The sequence below is a fragment of the Bubalus kerabau genome, chromosome 5, assembly GCF_029407905.1.
Source record: "Bubalus kerabau isolate K-KA32 ecotype Philippines breed swamp buffalo chromosome 5, PCC_UOA_SB_1v2, whole genome shotgun sequence".
Taxonomy (NCBI): domain Eukaryota; kingdom Metazoa; phylum Chordata; class Mammalia; order Artiodactyla; family Bovidae; genus Bubalus; species Bubalus kerabau.
This window is the reverse complement of record NC_073628.1, coordinates 94705657-94720887: the sequence shown is the minus strand read 5'-3', so window position 1 is coordinate 94720887 and position 15231 is coordinate 94705657.

The following is a 15231-nucleotide window of genomic DNA, read 5'->3' as shown; positions in this document are numbered from 1 at the left end:
TCTTTCCTTAACGTGTTGCATTCTCTATTTTCTCCTCTCATTTTACTCAGTTCAGCAATTCTAATCATTAAATCATTAAATCCAATTCTTCTCAGCTGTCCAAGACCGCTCTTCACCATCTCCTTTTTTAACCTCATTTCTCCTTTGGCTTCTCTGCTTCTCTTCCTAGCTCCCTAAATCATCTCTGTTAACCAGTTCTATTTTCTCCTTTAATGGAGGTTCTACTGCTGTTGATTAACTGGTTCTGTTTCTCAGTGGAGAGCAGGGTCATGTTGAAATTAGATTCAGAACCCAAATGCTGATGGAGTATACAGGTCTGGGAGAGGTCTGGACCACAGTGTTCTCATCAACATAGGTAGGTTTTGTTTGGTGCCCAAAATAAAGGATTAAAAGAAGAAGAAGATCAAGGAGAAATCTTCATCCATTCAATATTCAGTGTTACCAGATTTAAGTCTTGGCCCACGTTTCGATTAGACACTATAAAAGAAGATTTAAGTAAACTAAATAGCACATTAATAAAAAAAAAAACTTGAATCTAGACGTTAACTTTTTAAAATCTTTCACTTAGATTACCTTCACACTAATTAGTAAGGTAACTGATGCAAAGTGAATACAGAGTTTATTCCCTGATTTAATGCCATGATCTGCCATCCCTCTTCCATTACAATTCCCCTGAAGTCGCCTACCCATTTCTGCTATTTTCCAGTGTTTTATCATTTGTTGCTTTTCTGTGTCTTAGTGGGCCTTCCCACATGATGCTGTGTTAAAGAATCTGCCTGCCAATGAAGGAGACGTAGGAGACTCAGTTTTGATCCCTGGGTTGGGAGGGTCCCCTGGAGTAGGAAATGGCAACCCATTCCAGTATTCTTGCCTAGAAAATTCCATGGACAGAGGAGCCTGGCGAGCTACAGTCCATGCGGTCACAAAGAGTTAGACACAAGTGAGCAACTGAGCAATGAACACTGTGTCTTACTGAAACCTTTATTATTGAAACCTCACATCTGAGAAAACTTGGGAATGAAATCCAAGTTATCTCCAAAGCAAGACACTCCATCATTCTGGGGGATCTGTTGTTTTACTTCATAAAAAATGAAATCTCATGCATCTTGTCCAGTGATGAGAACAATCATTCAACTTTAGTTTAAACATATCTTCTAAAGTTTCTGAATTAATCTTAACCCTGATACAATTAGCTTGGAAAGATATTCCTTCCCATTGCCTGTCTTGTGAACTATTCTTGTCTGAAACTTCTAGGGGTCACTTCCCAGTGCAATTTTACTCCTGAGCAGGGACTGATTTTTCACCTTTAAAGCCCATTGTCTTTCATGAGGTAGATACAATAAATGTTTGAATGGAGAAGGAAATGGCAACCCACTCCAGTATTCTTGCCTGGAGAATCCTGTGGACAGAGAAGCCTGGTGGGCTGCTGTCCATAGGGTCGCACAGAGTTGGACACAACTGAAGTGACTTAGCATGCATGCATGCATTGGAGAAGGAAATGGCAACCCACTCCAGTATTCTTGCCTGGGGAATCCCAGGGACTGAGGAGCCTGGTGTGGGCTGCCGTCTATGGGGTCGCACAGAGTCAGACACAACTGAAGGGACTTAGCAGCGCAGGCAGAAGCAGGGAAATATGCTACAAGATTTCTGAAAAACCTGCTTCTATTGTATCAAAGGCAGTGATTCACTGAGACTCATACTGGGAGCGGGGAGGATGGTGAGCCAAGACACCACATTATCTACTTCTCCTCTCTCTTCAAAGGGATTCACAGAAAGATTAGCAGTACCCTTTACTTTACTTTCCTCCTTTGGAAGTAGACCTGAGATGTTGATTGTTGGTTAAGGGGGAAAGACGGTGTCTACATTTTCAATCCTCATGATCTCATTTGATCATACATCCCACCCAGTGAGGTAGGTAGATTAGACATAACCACATTTCATAAACAAAGAAGTCTAAAGCTTAAAAAGATATTAAAAAAAAAAATCCTATAATACTATTCTTAGTGGCTGATTGGTCAGGTTTCCAGACTCACATCCAATCACATGAAATTCCATTGTCATGGATTTTCAGAGTACTCTGTAACTACAATAGTTAAGTTTTCCCTTTATAAATGTAAAAGTGCTTTCATATATATTATCAACTGTCAAAACTGGAATAAATTATCATGATTCCTTGCCATCAGCTCTATCGCTCAGGAATTGATTTTCCTAGTAAGTAGACATGCTTACCAGAAGTATTCATTCTGCATCTCAGTAACTGTTTTATAATTTCCTAAAGTTTTAGGAGATTTTAAAAATTAGAATAAATTAGATCAGATCAGTCGCTCAGTCGTCTCCGACTCTTTGCAACCCCATGAATTGCAGCACGCCAGGCCTCCCTGTCCATCACCAACTCCCGGAGTTCACTGAGACTCACATCCATTGAGTCAGTGATGCCATCCAGCCACCTCATCTTCTGTCGTCCCCTTCTCCTCCTGCCCCCAATCCCTCCCAGCATCAGAGTCTTTTCCAATGAGTCAACTCTTCGAATGAGGTGGCCAAAGTACTGGAGTTTCAGCTTCAGCATCATTCCTTCCAAAGAAATCCCAGGGCTGATCTCCTTCAGAATGGACTGGTTGGATCTCCTTGCAGTCCAAGGGACTCTCAAGAGTCTTCTCCAACACCACAGTTCAAAAGCATCAATTCTTTGGCGCTCAGCCTTCTTCACAATCCAACTCTTACATCCATACATGACCACAGGAAAAACCATAGCCTTGACTAGACGAACCTTTGTTGGCAAAGTAATGTCTCTGCTTTTGAATATGCTATCTAGGTTGGTCATAACTTTCCTTCCAAGGAGTAAGCGTCTTTTAATTTCATGGCTGCAGTCACCATCTGCAGTGATTTTGGAACCCCCAAAAATAAAGTCTGACACTGTTTCCACTATTTCCCCATCTATTTCCCATAAAGTGATGGGACCAGATGCTATGATCTTCGTTTTTTGAATGTTGAGCTTTAAGCCAACTTTTTCACTCTCCTCTTTCACTTTCATCAAGAGGGCTTTTGAGTTCCTCTTCACTTTCTGCCATAAGGGTGGTGTCATCTGCATATCTGAGGTTATTGATATTTCTCCCGGCAATCTTGATTCCAGCTTGTGTTTCTTCCAGTCCAGTGTTTCTCATGATGTACCCTGCATATAAGTTAAATAAGCAGGGTGACAATATACACCCTTGACGAACTCCTTTTCCTATTTGGAACCCAGTCTATTGTTCCATGTCCAGTTCTAACTGTTGCTTCCTGACCTGCATACCAATTTCTCAAGAGGCAGATCAGGTGGTCTGGTATTCCCATCTCTTTCAGAATTTTCCACAGTTTATTGTGATCCACACGGTCAAAGGCTTTGGCATAGTCAATAAAGCAGAAATAGATGCTTTTCTGGAACTCTCTTGCTTTTTTTGATGATCCAGCAGATGTTGGCAATTTGATCTCTGGTTCCTCTGCCTTTTCTAAAACCAGCTTGAACATCAGGAAGTTCATGGTTTACATATTGCTAAAGCCTGGCTTGGAGAATTTTGAGCATTACTTTACTAGCATGTGAGATGAGTGCAATTGTGTGGTAGTTTGAGCATTCTTTGGCATTGCCTTTCTTTGGGATTGGAATGAAAACTGACCTTTTCCAGTGTTGTGGCCACTGCTGAGTTTTCCAAATTTGCTGGCATATTGAGTGCAGCACTTTCACAGCATCATCTTTCAGGATTTGGAATAGCTCAACTGGAATTCCATCACTTCCACTAGCTTTGTTTGTAGTGATGCTTTCTAAGGCCCACTTGGCTTCACATTCCAGGATGTCTGGTTCTAGTGAGTGGTCACACCATCGTGATTATCTGGGTCGTGAAGATCTTTTTTGTACAGTTCTTCTGTGTATTCTTGCCATCTCTTCTTAATATCTTCTGCTTCTGTTAGGTCCATACCATTTCTGTCCTTTATCAAGCTCATCTTTGCATGAAATGTTCCTTTGGTATCTCTGATTTTCTTGAAGAGATCCCTAGTCTTTCCCATTCTGTTGTTTTCCTCTATTTCTTTGCATTGATCACTGAAGAAGGCTTTCTTATCTCTTCTTGCTATTCTTTGGAACTCTGCATTCAGATGTTTGTATCTTTCCTTTTCTCCTTTGCTTTTTGCTTCTCTTCTTTTTACAGCTATTTGTAAGGCCTCCTCAGACAGCCATTTTGCTTTTTTGCATTTTTTTTCCATGGGGATGGTCTTGATCCCTGTCTCCTTTACAATGTCATGAACCTCATTCCATAGTTCATCAGGCACTCTATCTATCAGATCCAGGCCCTTAAATCTATTTCTCACTTCCACTGTATAATCGTAAGGGATTTGATTTAGGTCATACCTGAATGGTCTATTGGTTTTCCCTACTTTCTTCAATTTAAGTCTGAATTTGGCAATAAGGAGTTCATGGTCTGAGCCACAGTCAGCTCCTGGTCTTGTTTTTGCTGACTGTATAGAGCTTCTCCATCTTTGGCTGCAAAGAATATAATCAATCTGATTTCGGTGTTGACCATCTGGTGATGTCCATGTATAGAGTCTTCTCTTGTGTTGTTGGAAGAGGGTATTTGTTATGACCAGTGCATTTTTGGCAAAACTCTATTAGTCTTTGCCCTGCTTCATTCCATATTCCAAGGCCAAATTTGCCTGATACTCCAGGTGTTTCTTGACTTCCTACTTTTGCATTCCAGTCCCCTATAATGAAAAGGACATCTTTTTGGGGTGTTAGTTCTAAAAGGTCTTGTAGGTCTTCATAGAACCGTTCAACTTCAGCTTCTTCAGCGTTACTAGTTGGGGCATAGACTTGGATTACTGTGATATTGAATGGTTTGCCTTGGAAATGAACAGAGATTCAAATCTAAACTCCATAGCAGCAATTTGATCCTCTAAGTAGGCAATCTCAGTGGTGGAGTGTATTCTACTTTGAAATGAAACCAAAGGGCTTTTTTATAAGTTGAAATATGATTGACATATAACATTGTAAGAATGTAAAGTGTGCAATGTGTTGATTTGATACAGATATATATTACAGATATATATTACAGCGTGATCACCACCTTAGCAGCAGTTATCATCTCTATTGTGTCTCATAATTATCACTTCTTTTGAGGTGGGAACAAATGGGATCTAGCCTTTTAGCAACTTTGAAGTTTAAAATACAGTATTGTCTATAATGCGGAGAAGGCAATGGCACCCCACTCCAGTACTCTTGCCTGGAAAATCCCATGGACGGAGGAGCCTGGTATGCTGCAGTCCATGCGGTCTCGAAGAGTAGGACACGACTGAGCGGCTTCACTTTCACTTTTCACTTTCATGCATTGGAGAAGGAAATGGCAACCCACTCCAGTACTCTTGCCTGGAGAATCCCAGGGATGGGGGAGCCTGGTGGGCTGCCATCTATGGGGTCGCATAGAGTCGGACACGACTGAAGGGACTTAGCAGCAGCAGCAGCAGCATTGTCTATAATGACTGTGCATTAGATCTCCAGGAATTACCTACTGGTTACAAGTCTGGGAGAACTTGTTTAAGGACAAAGCCTTTCTAAGCCTCTTCTCTTCAGGTTTATTATTTCCACCAAAAATGATCTGTTCTTTCATTCTCCTACAACAGAGAAAACTGGTTCAGACTTGTTCTAAGCCCAGATCTGCTTTTCAAGCAGCCTTCCTGAGAAATTTAGCTCATACTGGGGACCATTTGTTTATTATGGCAATAAAGCCTAGCTATTTGCCCAAGGCCCTGCCTCAGCAGAATGTTAGACTCTGTTAAACCCTTTGTAGTAGTTCCTGGGAGTAAATACAATTTATCTATATCCATTTCCTCATTGGATACTCAACCTATTTTATTTACTTATTTTTAGTTCACTGGGTCTTCTTTGCTGCAAGCAGGCTGTCTCTGGTTGCAGTGAATGGGGGCTACTCTTTGTTGCGGAGCACAGCCTCTAGGCCGGCGGGCTTCAGTGGCTGCAGCACGCATGCTCAGTAGCTGCAGATCCTGGCCTCCAGAGCACTGGTTCAGTAGTTGTGGTGCACAGGCTTAGTTGCTCCTAGGCACGTGGAAGCTTCCAGGACCAGGAATCAAACATGCATCCCCTGCTTTGGCAGGTAGATTCCTATTCACTGGGCCACCAGGGAAGTCCCTTGACCTGTTCTGTGTAGCAGTCTATCCCAGTTAAATCAGTCCAGTTCAATCATGTCTAATGTACTCAAAGTCAAGTTACAAAATACTCTCTTGCTGCTGTTCTTGAAGTATCTTTTTATTTTAGACTTAACTGTTCCTCTAAAATGGTTATCCAGGACCAGGAAATATATACTGAGATTATCCAGGCTGACTGTGACAGCAGCTCATCAGCATTCATTTACTGATTTATCAGACACATTATCGGGCAACACATCTGCTCTTCATTCCAGGCCCTGTGCTAGACGCTGAGGCTACAGACATGAAAGATGTGGCCTTGCCTTGAGGTTGTGCACAGCCCAGTAGGTGAAAACTAGACCTCTGTTCTCATCCTGACCCTGCTTCTTATTAACTGTGTAAGTGTAGATAAAGCCTTTTTAAGCTTCATTTTCCCCATCTCTAACGTGGAAATAGGGCTCCCCTGGTGGCTTGGCTATAAAGAACCCATCTGCCCATACAGGAGACTAGGATTGGATCCCTGGCTTGGGAAGATGCCCTGGAGAAGGAAATGGCAACCCACTCCGGTATTCTTGCCTGGAAAATCCCATGGACAGAGGAGTCTGGTGGGTTACAGTCCATAGCGTCGCAAAAGAGTTGGACTCGACTTAGCAGCTAAACAATAACAACAAAGTGGGAATAACAGTCCTACACACGAGGCTGATGTGAGAATTAATGGCATAAAATCTAGTACTCGGAACACAGGCAGTGCTCAACACGTATGATCTCATTGCTGTCATCATTCTGGAAATGATGAATGGTGGTTATAAATCAACAATTACAATATCACTTGTGATGTATGGAGACAGGAAGAAAGTCTTGTAAGAGCATAGTCTGGGATGGTGACGAGGCAGAAGGTGAACAAGAGGAGGGAAACTGATACCTAGTCACACCCAGAAGGACAAGTAGAAGGAAGTCCTACTTATGGGAAGGACTGGGAAGAGCACCTAGGAAGACAGAATAACATAAAGAAAAGCCTAGAGGCCAAAAAAAAAAAAAAAAAAAAAAGGCAGGCAATTTCAGGAAGTTACAAGTAGTCCAGTATGTCTGGCTCTTCTTGGCACATATGTGGGGAAGCTGTGGGAGAGTTAGTGAGGTCAGGGGCGGGGGTGGGCCTGGTCATCATCCTTACAGCATTCTTGCTGCTCTTGCATCATTGCTCCCATATAAGTACCTGATGGTACAATGTCCCTTAGGGGTGTTCTCACTTGGCCTTAGCTTTAGAGATAATAATGCTTCTTTCAGTTTTCCATTTCTTCCTACTCCATTTGCTGTTGAGGTCATAGGAAGGAGTCAGCCTCTGGTATAAACTGCAGGAGTTTCCCTGAGAATATGACCCACCCTCTAATACCAGAGCAGAGAGTGCTCCAACAGGTAGGAAGAAGTCCTGGGAGAAAACAGAGGAAAGAAAGTATCAACTAGTGTTCAGCTGCTGCAGAAACCATTCCAATGGCCAGTGTCTCTTTCACTCTTTGATGACCTTGACTGAGCTACAGCTTGGGAGAAGGAGAAGCTTTAAGCTTGCTACCATGTCATAGGCAGGTCAGTTAAATCAAATGGACCAGAACTCACCATGGATGTACTTTGAGTTTAGGTCTCTGCTAAGCACTGAAGGGAAAGACTAAAGCAGTGTACTGAGATTCAAAGAGGGTCATCTAAAGGCCATGTGAGAAGCCAGTAGATGCCGCAAAACCGGAAACCCAGCCGGACTCCAGAGTTCACATTCTTCCTGATACATTGTGCTGCCCTTTTGGCATTAAACATGGCCAATTTTGCTTGGGGACAGCTAGGAAATAAAGTATAAGCCATGGCTGATCATGTCATTGCTCATTTCGTCGATTTAACCTGAATGAACCTGACATAAGAGCAGTCTACATTTAAACCATGGGAGGAATACTGATTGGTTTAGTAAAGCAGAAAGAGGTAACATACTTCTAGAAAACTCTTGGCAAGCTCAGATGACCTTTAAGAGGTCAAGTAGGCTGCTATTCAACTGAGCTCTGGGAAAACTAGGAGAAGCCACTACTGACCCTGCACCTGCACTAAGGTAAGTATAAAGGTCTTTAAGGAACTTGGGCTGGAGATCCAATCTGTACGGTGGACCATGAAGAATAAAAGGCCATAAATGGAGGCTGAGGAGGTTTGTGAACCATTCAATTTTTTCACTAGATTTGGTAACCAGTATCTGGAGTTATGTATCATGTCTTATTGGTGGTGGAAGAGGGAAGAAGGGCAAAGGAACAGACTAAAGAGAGAGAAACTGATGGATTTCAAGGGCAGAAGACTCCAGTAGGCTAACAGAATGAACCCATATTAGACTGGAAATGCACTTAAAAACCCATGTGTCATTTGACTCTCTTACTTTTAGACACACAGATTTCATTTTAGGTGTCAACGAGAAATATCTGTATATCATTAAAAGAGAAGATGTAGCCCTTCTTCCTTCCCAAGGCTTTAAATCTAGTTAGTTGCCTGAACTAGATACACATCTATAGACTTAAAAGGGTTCCACATCTACAAGGGATCTGGGACATACCTTAACAACGAAGACTGGCTTTAGAAGAGGTAGCTGAAATGGAGAGACAAAGAACTCCAGCCAGCTCACAATAGGGATGTGGAATTAAGACATTCTCAATACCTCTATTCGGGTTTCCCTCCCTGAATAATAGAGATAATTGAAAACTTCCCCGAACCTGTCTCACAGAATCCTCAAGAGGATGAGTCATGCAGCATGGTAATGTGCTCAGACACCTCTGAAAAATGCCTCGTGTGAGTTCTGGGTATGATTTGCCATTATCATTATTACCTTATCACCTTATCATTGCAAAAGCACATGCTGGGAGAACTGTCTTGGCCATTTTGACATAAATATCTGGCCAACGTCTTCTTCCTCTCTACTCTTTTTCTACACTGATAGTCATTAAACCAAAAACCTGGTCTACTCAATCTCCCTAATATATCAGGAGCATCTTGACCTTTACGTCTCGCCTCAGATCACGCTCCCTGAATCTTTGTCCTTTTCCTCTCCATTTTTCTAAATCCAGTCCTTTTTTTTTCAAGTTCTAAGGTTTTCTCTCCTCTGTAAACTGACTCTTTTTTTCTTATTCACTACCATATTAGGCAGGCTTCTTCAGAGAAATAGAACCAATCGGAGATATACAGATAATTTAAAAGAGACTTGGTACGCGTGATTGACTCGTGTGATTATAGATGCTGAGAAGCCCCCACTCTATCATCTACCAGTTGGAGGCTCAGAAAAGCCAGGAGTGGAGTCACAGCCAAAGGCCTGTGAACCGGGGGAGCTAAGGTGTAATTCCAAGTCCAAAGGCCCACAAACCAGCGGTACTGAAGTCTGAAGGGAGGAGAAAATGGATATCCTCGCTCAAGGAGAAATCAAATTCACCCTTTCCCTACCTTTTTGTTCTATTCAAACCCTCAAAGAATGGGATGATGCCCGCTTGCATTTGTGAGGATGTGATCTCCTTTACTCACCCTTACCGAGTCAAATGCTAATCTCTTTCAGAAACACCCTCACAGACCCATCCAGAGAGACAATGTTTTTCTAGCTATCTGGGCATCACTAAGCCCAGTCAAATGGCTTTCTAAAGTTAGCCATCAAAAGCACACATAGTCAACAAACATTTACAGCGTGCCTCCATGTAATTAGGCACTACTTTAGATCCTGGGACTATAGCCCTGAATAAGGACACTGTTCTTGTCCTCAGGAAGTTTATGGTTGAGTTTTCTCACTTTCAGAATTTCTTAATGGTGTTCCATAAGGAATATTATATTTTATTTTACTGTAAAGTCCATTGTACACATATATTTGTGTGTACACATAATATATAGATGCAAGAGTTTCACATATAATATTTATTATGTATGCTACCTTCTGCTTTCCTCTATTTTGTTTCAAATGATGCTGGTTGTGACCCACTGCTAGGATTTACAGCTCCCTAATGAGTCTTGATTTACAGTTTAAAAAAACACTGGTTCCATTGAGATAGAGAAAGGGAAACAGTTGTATAAACAGATGACAACAATATTGTATCAAAAGCATGTACTTCTTTTTATTGTTCACCATTGTATCTGTAAAGCAAATCCCTTATGATTATACAGTGGAAGTGAGAAATAGATTCAAGGGACTAAATCTGATAGACAGAGTGCCTGATGAACTATGGATGGAGGTTTGTGACATTGTACAGGAGACAGGAATCAAGACCATCCCCAAGAAAAAGAAATGCAAAAAAGCAAAATGGCTCTCTGAGGAGGCCTTACAAATAGCTGTGAAAAGAAGGGATGCGAAAAGCAAAGGAGAAAAGGAAAGATATACCCATTTGAATTCAGAGTTCCAAAGAATAGCAAGGAGAGATAAGAAAGCCTTCCTCAGTGATCAATGCAAAGAAATAGAGGAAAACAATAGAATGGGAAAGACTAGAGCTCTCTTCAAGATAATTAGAGATACCAAGGGAACATTTCATGCAAAGATGGGCTCAATAAAGGAAAGAAAACATATGGAGGTAACAGAAGCAGAAGATATGAAGAAGAGGTGGCAAGAATACACAGAAGAACTGTACAAAAAAGATCTTCACGACCCAGATAATCATGATGGCTCACCTAGAGCCAGACTCCTGGAATGTGAAGTCAAGTGGGCCTTAGGAAGCATCACTATGAACAAAGCTAGTGGAGGTGATGGAATTCCAGTTGAGCTATTCCAAATCCTGGAAGATGATGCTGTGAAAGTGCTGCACTCAATATGCCAGCAAATTTGGAAAACTCAGCAGTGGCCACAGGACTGCAAAAGGTCAGTTTTCGTTCCAATCCCAAAGAAAGGCAATGCCAAAGAATGCTCAAACTACCACACAATTGCACTCATCTCACACGCTAGTAAAGTAATGCTCAAAATTCTCCAAGCCAGGCTTCAGCAATACGTGAACCGTGAACTTCCAGATGTTCAAGCTGGTTTTAGAAAAGGCAGAGGAACCAGAGATCAAATTGCCAACATCTGCTGGATCATCAAAAAAGCAAGAGAGTTCCAGAAAAACATCTATTTCTGCTTTATTGACTATGCCAAAGCCTTTGACTGTGTGGATCACAATAAACTGTGGAAAATTTTGAAAGAGATGGGAATACCAGACCACCTGACCTGCCTCTTGAGAAACCTGTATGCAGGTCAGGAAGCAACAGTTAGAACTGGACATGGAACAACAGACTGGTTCCAAATAGGAAAAGGAGTACGTCAAGGCTGTATATTGTCACCCTGCTTATTTAACTTATATGCAGAGTACATCATGAGAAACGCTGGGTTGGAAGAAGCACAAGCTGGAATCAAGATAGCCGGGAGAAATATCAATAACCTCAGATATGCAGATGATACCACCCTTATGGCAGAAAGTGAAGAGGAACTCAAAAGCCTCTTGATGAAAGTGAAAGTGGAGAGTGAAAAAGTTGGCTTAAAGCTCAACATTCAGAAAATGAAGATCATGGCATCTGGTCCCATCACTTCATGGCAAATAGATGGGGAAACAGTGGAAACAGTGTCAGACTTTATTTTTCTGGGCTCCAAAATCACTGCGGATGGTGATTGCAGCCATGAAATTAAAAGACGCTTACTCCTTGGAAGAAAAGTTATGACCAACCTAGATAGCATATTGAAAAGCAGAGACATTGCTTTGCCAACAAAGGTCCGTCTAGTCAAGGCTATGGTTTTTCCAGTGGTCATGTATAGATGTGAGAGTTGGACTGTGAAGAAAGCTGAGCACCAAAGAATTGATGCTTTTGAACTGTGGTGTTGGAGAAGACTCTTGAGAGTCCCTTGGACTGCAAGGAGATCCAACCAGTCCATCCTAAAGGAGATCAGTCCTAGGTGTTCATTGGAAGGACTGATGTTGAAGCTGAAACTCCAATACTTTGGCCACCTGATGCAAAGAGCTGACTCATTTGAAAAGACCCTGATGCTGGGAAAGATTGAGGGCAGGAGGAGAAGGGGACAACAGAGGATGAGATGGTTGGATGGCATCACCGACTCGATGGACATGGGTTTGGGTGAACTCCAGGAGTTCGTGATGGACAGGGAGGCCTGGCGTGCTGCGGTTCATGGGGTCGCAAAGAGTCGGACACGACTGAACTACTGAACTGAAATGAACTGAAAACATGATTCTATGAAAGTGCTGCACTCAATAGGCCAGCAAATTTGGAAAACTCAGCAGTGGCCACAGAACTGGAAAATGTCAGTTTTCATTCCAATCCCAAAGAAAGGCAAAGGCAAAGAATGTTCAAACTACCATACAGCTACCGTCATCTCACACGCTAGCAAAGTAATGGTCAAAATTCTCTAAGCAAGGCTTTAACAGTACGTGAACTGTGAACTTCCAGATGTTCAAGCTGGTATTAAAAAGGCAGAGGAACCAGAGATCAAATTGCCAACAACCACTGGATCATAGAAAAAGCAAGAGAGCTCCAGAAAAACATCTATTTCTGTTTTATTGACTACAGTAAAGCCTTTAACTGTTGGATCACAACAAACTGGAAAATTCTGAAAAAGATAGGAATGCCAGACCACCTGACCTACCTCCTGAGAAATCTGTATGCCGGTCAAGAAGCAACAGGTAGAACTGGGTGTGGACCAATGGACTGGTTCCAAATTGGGAAAGGAGTACATCAAGGCTGTATATTGTCACCCTGCTTATTTAACTTATATGCAGAGTACATCATGTGAAATGCCAGGCTGGATGAAGCACAAGTTAGAATCAAGATTGCCAGGAGAAATATCAATAACCTCAGATATGGCAGAAAGCGAAGAAGAACTAAAGAGCCTCTTGATGAAAGTGAAAGTGGAGAGTGAAAAAGTTGGCTTAAAACTCAACATTCAGAAAATTAAGATCATAGCATTTGGTCCCATCACTTCATGGCAAATAGATGGGGTAACAATGGAAACAGTGACAGACTTTATTTTCTGGGCTCCAAAATCACTGCAGATGGTGACTGTGGCCATGAAATTAAAAGATGCTTGCTCCTTGGAAGAAAAGCTATGACAAACCTAGATAGCATATTAAAAAGCAGAGACATTACTTTACTAACAAAGGTCTGTCTAGTCAAAGCTATGGATTTTCCAGTAGTGATATATGGATGTGAGAGTTGGACTATAAAGAAAGCTGAGCACCAAAGAACTGATATGTTGAACTGTGGTGCTGGAGAAGACTCTTGAAAGTCCCTTGGACTGCATGGAGATCCAACCAGTTAATCCTAAAGGAAATCAGTCCTGAATATTCGTTGGAAGGACTGATGCTGAAGCTGAAACTCTAATACTTTGGCCATCTGATGCAAAGAACCGAGTCATTGGAAAAGATCCTGATGCTGGGAAAGATTGAAGGTGGGAGGAGAAGGGGATGACAGAGGATGAGACAGTTGGATGGCATCACTGATGTGATGGAAATGAGTTTGAGTAGGCTCCAGGAGTTGGTGATGGACAGGGAAGCCCGGCAGGCTGCCATCCATGGGGTTGCAAAGAGTCAGACATGACTGAGCGACTGAACTGAACTGAACTGAACTGATTGTATCTGTGGGAATCATTTTAGCTATTCAATGAAAGGCTTTCAAAGAGCAAGGGACTGTGGCCTGTATCTCTGTATGGTCCCACCATCCCTCAATCTTAGTATAGCACCTTCCCCAGAGAATGCAATAGATATATTAGTGTTAATGATGTGTGAGTTCAGGTCCTTAGCAGATCCAAGAGAGGATTAGACACAATAGAGATGCACAGGGTTGGTGCCTGTGAAGGATAAATGGGGAAGGAACAGACGCTGGGGAGAGCTTTCAGACCATAATGCAGGTCTGACAACAGTGAAGGGGAGGAAGAAGGAAGGAGAGATGGGTAGGAAGAGTCATGGACTGCAGCCCAGTTCTGAGAAAGGCTTGGCCAAGCTGACAGGATGTCCTTGAGCCAAAGTCACGTATTGGAAGAGTCCCAAGTCTTAGAGGAACAGGCCTGCCTCACGGTGTCCTGTGTGCTCTGCCAGTGGCTGGGAGCAGCTTGTAGACAGCGTGGCCTCAGCAGGACCATGGCGGAGGATCCACAGGAGCACCTGGGTTTGTCAGTAACAGTGGTTTTGGTATCATAAGCTAGGTTTTCCTTTCCAACTGGAAGCAAGTGGTAAAGAATTCCAGGTAAGCGTATCACTTTTCAGCTGCACCTTATTGTAGGTTCTTTCCCCACAGCCCCTTTGATGTTAGAGAAGAGACCCTCGCTCCAGCTGGCCTTCCCACCATCTAGCTGTACTGCTTTGGACTAAACTTTAGGAATTTCTCTTGATCCTGTTGTTCCAGGTTAGTGTTCCTTAGGGGTGGGGTGCTCAAGGAAACAGGTAACAGAAGACACTTGAGAAAAGCTGCTGGCCCCAATGAGTCCTACACAAAGAGGCTGGATCCCCAAACCCAGAGACTTAACTGAATTCCTCCCTGGTTAATGACTCAGTTCTATTCCTCCACCTCTCTGTCCTTTACATCCACTGCAACCCACAGGGCAGATTTTGGGGACCTAGGAGAGGTTTCTCCTTACTTTTAAATTCAGATACAGCAATTTGTGAAATGAAGATTTCTTACATCATCAACAGATTGTGAATTTGTTGGGAAGTTGAGATCAGCTCTATTCTTTCTAGTTTTTTGTCCCCTTTTTCAGGAGAAAGTGGCCCAGGCTGGGGCACTCTCTGGACATCATCTGATGACCACGCAGACAGAGAAGGTGGCATCTTCCCAGACCACCAGCAACAGGAGCTCTTAGAGATCTGAACATAAATGTGACATAACTTATTTTCAGCTTTCAGAGCGAACTGACTACATCTCATTCTGTGACTCCATTTCTAGGTAAAAGTGTACCCACTGACTTTTGTGACTGGACAGCTCATAGTTGTTCCAGTTTTAGGCCTAGTTCTCAAGATAGCACTACTCATGAGTAACTATTAAAATAAATGGCAATTGGATTAAATAATGACTGTGCTCTTCCCCTGGAGGAGAGCATGGCAACCCACT